Source organism: Pongo pygmaeus, chromosome 9 (assembly GCF_028885625.2).
Source record: "Pongo pygmaeus isolate AG05252 chromosome 9, NHGRI_mPonPyg2-v2.0_pri, whole genome shotgun sequence".
Taxonomy (NCBI): Eukaryota; Metazoa; Chordata; class Mammalia; order Primates; family Hominidae; genus Pongo; species Pongo pygmaeus.
Window position 1 is genome coordinate 104,369,560 of NC_072382.2, and position 8,224 is coordinate 104,377,783.

An 8,224-nucleotide genomic window follows, 5' to 3' on the forward strand; every position below is an offset into this window, starting at 1 on the left:
CACTTACAACCATCACAACTGTGGCTGAAGACTTTATCTCCTTCTTCTTAAATGAGATCTCAAAGTAGTATAGTTCAAAACAAAAGGTTTTAACAAAAAAATTGGCATATGCCCAATTTCTCTACTAATTTGTGTGAGTCAAACATTTAATTTTTTCACTTGAAAAAAATGCAATAGAAAACCGGACACCATGTTTCACTATCTCAGTTAATATTCACGATTACAGCAGCTGCAATTCAGGATGCAGCATTACCAGTGCTGCCCAGAGTCCGTTCATACCGAAATTAAGTTCCTAACATCAAGTAGATGGTTGCAACTACCATTGTCTAGCATACATATGAAATAAAATTTCTAGCAGCAACGAATGCAAGATCAAAAGCAACAGATCATCTGCTCTGCTTCTTCTGTTCCTAAGCTCATGCTTAGAAACCTGTGGGGGTTTGGGCCTGCTGACCCTGCCCACTGGAAGAGGCTGTCTGCTGCGCTACTTTCAGCTTTAACATTGTCCAATAAAACGTTTAGTCATATTGGTGGTTCAGGGAATAGCTGTCTGAGATACAACTCATCCGGGACTTCCTCAAAGTGTAGCCTGCGGTTATAGTTTAAGCACGTGGCAAATTCTGCAGGAAACCCCTTATGTAAAACTTCAACAGGAGTGGGCATCTTCTTTTCACTAATCTTTTCATATTTTTGTTTCTTTGTTGTGGACCTTAGTCCTTGCCATGGCAAGCTGGTTCTGTTAAAACACATCAAAACAGCCTAAGGATTCCATGTCATCTCTGTGACTCCGCTCAGTACCAAGATGTGCATTGATGCTGGCACATCGGGCAGTGCTAGTGAGATTTTTATGTTACCTGCACAGTATGTGTTGCCTTGTCCTGCTGTTGCTGTATTTTTTGACCAAACCAGAATCTATAAGGAATAACTTACTACAGTGGTGTCCAATACCTTTAGGGAGTTATCTGGTTTAATATCTCTGTGTATAAAATTGTTTGTACGCACATACTCAATTTTATTGATCGTCTGGTCAGCTAACATAAGTACAGTTTTCATTGTGAACCTTCTTGAAGAGAAATTGAAGAGGTCTTCGAGGCTAGGTCCCAGAAGGTCTATGACTGGTACATTGCAGTCTTTTTCCTGATCGTATGTGGGGGATGCCAACCCTACCTTGAAGAATCTTACAGAGTTTGCTTTCCTACAGCAACTGGGGATGCCTGGCCTTTTGAGATTCTAGCTTCACTGCCACTTGCTCGCCATTGGTATTATTGATGGCCAGATAAAGGTCCCAGAAGGAGCCAGACCGGATCTTCCTTACTAGTTTATATTTCCCTCAAACAATAAATTCGGCCTTGAATCCGCTACTGCTCGCCATCCTGAGAGATGAAGACGGAGGCTGAGGCCAAGTCCAGGCGCCTCTGAGAGGAGGACAGAGGCCTCTGGGGCTCCTCCACTGCGGAAGGTGGCAGGAAACGGGACATGGAACACGGAGGCCTCCCTCATATTCGCGGCCCAGAATCAGCTGAGGGGGAACCTGATCACCGCTGCTCAGTCAGGTTTCTTGTTGCCAGGCTGCAGTTTGTGAAGGGGTTCTTGCAGTTACAAGGCTGGGCCACTTGTTTCTGGGCCTCGCCACTGCCTTGCTGTCTCAGCTATGTGCAGGCTGGAAAAAGGGGTGTGGTGAGCTAGGGCAGGGATACCATTGCCACCACTGCCAGCGGCTCCAGCCCGGAAGGACCCTTGTCCCTCTGCCGACGCTGCTGTCTTGTTACTCCAGCTCCAGCCCAATAGTTTCACTCTGAATTTTCTCAGCGCATTACACTTTCTTGAAGCCCTTTTTATATTTTCCTTATCTTCACCTCATTCTCTTAATGGAAGGTAATTCGTTGAAAAAAGGCTGATGTTTTCACTGTGTCCCTGCCCATTCTCCAAGGTTTACCAGTTGCTTTGTAGAAACTTGCTCAACAGGGGAAATGTTAGGTTTCATGCAGTAGAATAGAAAAAGTGGCACTTAGTACTTTTGAGGGTAAGTGTCCCTTCTTTCAGTAGAGTTCTTTCACTTTGCAAGTCTGAGGGGAAGCATAGTGACTATGTATGCTGAAGTGGTTTGATACGGTTTGGCTGTGTCCCCACCCATATCTCATCTTGAATTATAGGTCCCATAATTCTCACATGTCTTGGGAGTGGTCCCGTGGGAAGTAATTGAATCATGGGGGCGGTCTTTCCGGTGCTATTCTTGTGATAGTGAATAAGTCTCACAAGATGTGATGGTTTTACCCTGCACATGCTCTCTTACTTAGCACCATGTAAGACCCTGACTTTGCTCCTCATTCGCCTTCTGCCAGGATCGTGAGGCCTCCCCAGCCATGTGGAACTGTGAATCAATTAAATCTCTTTCCTTTTTAAATTACCCGGTCTCGGGTATGTCTTTATTAGCAGCGTGAGAACAGACTAACACATGGTTAAACCCAAGAAACCATAGTGAACTCTCAAAGAAAATATATTTATCAGACTGTCTCAGTATATGTGGACAACATGTTAGTTAAGTATCCCCTGGACTTTTGTATGAGCAAATTGAAAGCAAGTAGACTGAACTCACTCCCACTTAGTAAGCATGTCTGATCTACAAGGCTAGAAATTGCAAAAATAATCAGACACCAGTTTAGCTCTTAGAAGTTAATTCGCTCATGAAATGGATGCAGCCTAATTATTGCATAAATTATTATTTCTTCAAGTAGCTGTTAAAATCTTAGGTGTAAATTCCTATTATGCCAATGAATATTTGTGTGGTATATATCTCCAAAAATATTATGAAAGACAGGGAAAATAAGATTCAAAATGCAAGTATGTGCTTTCTAGGCAATTTATCCAGAAATCTATTAATGGCCAAAACAAATTTAATCAAAGTCCTTTTTTGCTACTCTTTTAGTTCTGGCACTTCTTACTACTGATAATAGATCTTGTCATATTGGCATAACTAATATCTGTTGGGCATTCTTGGAGAGGTAAGTGGAGAGGGACTTAAAGGATCTGTGTGGTTAGACAGCTGTCTGGACTATTTCAATAAGCCCTGCCTGCGAGGATCCTTTGTTGGGTCTTGGGGAGCTGATAAAAGTGAATGATTCTAAGCCATTTTATACACCAAAACATGAGTAGGTATTTGTTGGGATTTGACTTAATGCTGAGGACATGCAACTAGTCAGTTTCAGAATCACATACTGCATTGTGGAGAATTTTGGAGGTTCATTCTATTTCAGAAAGGAGACCAAATTACCTACTCTCCAAATTGTCTCATAAAAAAATTTAATCCTAGAGATCAATTGAAAAGGAAATCAACTTCTGCTTCCCTGTTTCATATTAGTGGTCCTTGAAGTTAGGGTAATATAAATGTATTATTTCCCATTTAAATCACATGCAATGAAAAGAGTTTCTGACACAGAATAGCAGAATACATGCTAAATAACAGTTAGATTTCTTATTTTTATTTTTGTGTGTGCTTTCTCAACTAAATTCAATTTCAGGTAAAATGCAGAGATAGCCTCAGCCTATCACCCTGCAGCTAGACTCTGTGGGTTCTGCAGCGAAGCTGGTAAAAGACAGTGCCCTATCTTTAGGCACAGCCTAGTTCTCCTCTGTGGTCTTGGGAAAGAAAACTAGGTTTCCAGGCCACACAGCTTTCAAAAATAGAATGCCTATGGTGGAGTGGAAGAATGTATATAGATAGAATGCATGGGACAAAATAGTTTTTATAGAAATCTTCTCTGAGGATTATAGCCAGAACCCCTCAGAAAACTCTATCTTAAAAGCTACACAACTAGAGCTTCTGTTTGTTTTCTTCCCTGGCTTTAAGGCTCAGCTTGAGGTCATAAGCCCCCATCAGGTCCCCCAGTGTCTTCTGTTACTGAGCTCTCCTAGCGCCCTGCTGTCTATGTTGTAAGAGCAAATCTACATACTATTTACATGGAAGGTTAGCGCGGTCTTTCTATGAAAAGGTACCAGTGCATGTTACATATTTTACCTACACACACTTGGATCTTTATGACTCAATATGTGTAAATATACCTGTCTATGTAACTATACATACATAAGTGTATTTAACACAGTCCCCGCAAAATAATATATACATATAATTCTATAGACAGAGTATGTCATAGGATAATATATTGAGATATAAAATTATATTTTCCTCTATATTTTTCCCTGACTTTGCCAAGAATTATGTATCTCCTAGTCTCAGAGGTGTCTTCAGGACTTCAGTTGAAACCTACATGAAGGCAATATCTCTTTCCAACTTTTGGAAAAGCCTGAGCTCATAGGAAAAGGTTGTCAGATGTCTTCAACTAAGAGGGGAAAGGAAAAAGTTTTCAGGGAGGCATGAGAGAGAGAGAGGTTTCCTTAAACTGGAAAGAGGAACATCTGGGCTGTTTCCACCAGGCATAAAGACCCATGCTCTACTTCTAGGTCCTTGGAAACTCCTGAGGTAGTTGTGAGTTGGGCCTAGGGAGGCAGGATCCCGCAGATCTGGATCCTTAAGAGTGTGTGAGTGAGGAAAAATGGAAACTCATACGTTGTCTTCTCCAAAACTCCAGTAGGTGGCAGAATGGAAATTTAAACCCAGGGCTCATTCCAAAGTCAATGCACGTTCCAATCTCAGTGCTTTTTAGTTGTAGCAAGTGAAGATAGTTATCTCGTATGTGGAAGGGGGATGTGTAGGGGATGTATTTTTCAAGTATTCTCCAAAGGATGTGATAGACAAAGTGCAGAATTTGGAATTAAATGATACAGGTTTGAATCACAGCAGAGCAATCTTGGGTGTTATCTGCAAAAAGGAAATAATAATGCTTACACCATTTATTTATGATGTAATTGAACTGATAAGTACTTTGCAAATTGAATGACTACATATATTGTTTTTACTACCTTCTGACCTTTAAGACTGTTTCCCATGATCAGGTACTACACAGCAATAAAAGGTAAACAGGAATTCACAGACATAACTCATTTCCTTAGTCTACGGCATTTTCTTGAACTAAAAAAAGAAATTTGTCTCTAAAATGTTAATCAAAATACTACCTGTATACATGTATTACAAATTCTATGTACTCCCATTCACTAGTACTCCAAGCAGCTTGATTACAAATGTTGAATTACCAGGTGTACACAGAAACAGAATATAGAACTGGAAACAGCATTCTTGTGTGAAAAAAAAAACTGATTTTTGTATAAGGCAGATTTGGATTCAAAAACTGAGTTTGCAACTTTTGAGACTTATATTCTTGGGTATGTTAACCTCTCTAATACTGTTTTCTCACCTATACAGTGGAAATAATAATATTAATATCCACCATGACAGTTTTGAGGATAATTAAATCCCCAAATGCAAACGTACATCATGCTTGTCACATAATAGCGGCTCAATAAATATTAATTTGTCTTAGAGTGGAAAGACACCTAAAATCACCTACTTTATTCCTCTTACATTGCAGATGAGGAAATTGAGCCCCTAAATTTTCATTTGTTTTTATCTCATTGGGAGCAAAACTTTTGGAACTATGGCTCAAGTGTCTTGATTAGAATATTTCAACACACTAAATATTGATACCAAATGATTTTCTAGAATGTAAATTAAGTATGATTCTTGAGGAAATTGTTATAATGCAATGAGGTAAAGCAAGTTCATTGGAATATAATTTTCTGTTAAATGTACATCATGAACCAACACAATGAGTTACCTTCTTTAATAATTTTGGAATCTTGCCTGAGAGGCCGCCATATGATAAAGTGTTATATTATCATCATCACTTTCATTGCCAAGAGCTAAATGTGATTCTAAGAATAAATGCAAAGGCAGCAGATTCCTTAGTTGCATAAATCACGGCCAGGAAGTCATGCATCATAATTCCCACCTTTAGTTTTATCTTAGGAAAGTGAAAATGTTCCCTTAATCATGAGGATTCTTGATGAATATAGTTATATTAAGAATCAGCTTCCTGTTATGCTGTGATCTGTCACTTACGAGGACCGTACCCCAGGGTGGAATCTTCCCCAGAGCAGCTCTTTTTTCTACTGACCTACAGGGATTATGTGACTTATGTGGATCCTCACGTACCTCTCTTTGGTAAATTCTTGAAAGGCCAGGGTGTTTATAGCCATATATTTTTTGCCCCTTTATGAAGCACCTTTAATCTATTTCAGAAATGCTTAGACATTTACTTTTTGTGCAGGGTAAATTAGCCAAGTATGTTAACAGTTTAATTTGTTGTTGATAGCCTGACTACTTTCAAAATAGATTTGCTGCTGCAACTGAATAATTATTCACTGACTGAATTAATTGATTAATGGGCTTTGAGGATAATTTTCACAATTGTTACATTTAGTTAAAGAAATTTAATGTTCATAATTAGAAAATTACTTCATATTCTTCCCTCTACACTATAACTCAGAAAAGACCATCTTTCCTACTGTAGTCAAACCCTGTAATTTCCTAGTATGACATGTTCTCTCATATCTTAATGACATTGCCTATGCTCTTTCTTTCCTCTTCACACTTGGCCTGATAGACTCCTACTACTTCTTCACACCCAGGATCAAGCATTGCTGCCTTGCCAAACTTATTCGTTCATTCAACAAAAGTTTAATGAGCATCGACTAAGTCAGGGGCTTGATGCTGAGCATTGTCCAATGTGCCCATGTGGGGCGCATTTGAGTGGACAGCTACAGTGTGCTGTGTGTGAACGGAGGCACATAAGAGGAGGAATGAACACAGCCAGTGGGCAGAGTTGACAAGGTCTCAGAATGTCCCCAAAGAGGTAACCCCTGAGCTGGGTCTTCAAGTGCAAGACAAACAGGAGAACAGTGTGATCACTTTCATCAGGAACCATTTGATTGGAAGGCAATCCTTCCATTTGGTTGGAACGCCAAACTGAGTTAAAGGGAGGATTATTTTAAAGAATCAGAGGAATCTCATGGAATCCATTAATGAGAAACACTTTGAAGGGAGGCATTGGGCAAGTGGAGTTAGATTTCTTAGAACCCTCCACCAGCTTTCCTCACTGGTCTCTAACTCATTTCTCACCACTCAGAACACTATCATTCCTGTTACCATCTGGGGTGGGGTAAAGCATTCAACTGTTGCAATTCAGCCAGGTACATGACTAATTTCTGGACACATCTTGGTTAGTCTGAATGTGAATAACAGATTGTAGGCCTTTCTTTTCTTTTCTCTTTTCTTTTCTTTTCCCTCCCTCCCTCCCTCTCTCTTTCTTTCTGTCTTTCTTCTTTCCTTTCTTTCTTTCCTCCCTTCCTTCCTTCTTTCTACCTTTCTAATTATGCTTTAAATTCTAAGATACATGTGCAGAACATGCAGGTTTGTTACATAGGTATACATGTGCCATGGTGGTTTGCTGCACCCATCAACCCGTCATCTACATTAGATATTTCTCCTAACGTTATCCCTTCCCTTGACCCCCACCCCCCAACAGGTCCTGGTGTGCGATGTCCCCCTCCCTGTGCTGATATGTTTTCATTGTTTAACTCCCACTTATGAATGAGAACATAAGGTCCTTGGTTTTCTGTTCCCGTGTTAGTCTATGGAAAATTATGGTTTCCAGCTTCATCCATGTCCCTGCAAAGACATGAACTCATTCTTTTTTATGACTGCATGGTATTCCATGGTGTATATGTATCATATTTTCTTCATCTAGTCTATCATTGGTGGGCATTTGGGTTGGTTCCAAGTCTTTGCTATTGTGAATAGTGCTGCAATATACATACGTGTGCATGTGTCTGTAGAGTAGAATGATTTATAATCTTTTGGGTATATACCCAGCAACGGGATTGCTGGGTCAAATGGTATTTCTGGTTCTGGAATCCTGAGGAATCGCCACACTGTCTTCCACAATGGTTGAACTAATTTACACTCCCACCAACAGTGTAAAAGTGTTCCTATTTCTCCACATCCTCTCCAGCATCTGTTGTTTCCTGACTTTTTAATGATCGCCATTCTAACTGGTGTGAGATGGTATCTCATTGTGGTTTTGATTTGCATTTCTCTGATGGCCAGTGATGATGAGCTTTTATTCACATGTTTATTGGCCACATAAATGTCTTTTGAGAAATGTCTGTTCATATCCTTTGCCCACTTTTTGATGGGGTTGTTTTTTTTTTCTTGTAAATTTAAGTTCCTTGTAGATGCTGGATATTAGCCCTTTGTTACATGGATAGATTG

General features: G+C 39.8%; 1 pseudogene; it reads right to left on the minus strand.

Moving 5' to 3' along the window:
- Positions 1-390: 390 nt before the first annotated feature.
- Positions 391-1,372, minus strand: LOC129008504 (casein kinase I-like; annotated as a pseudogene).
- Positions 1,373-8,224: the final 6,852 nt, after the last annotated feature.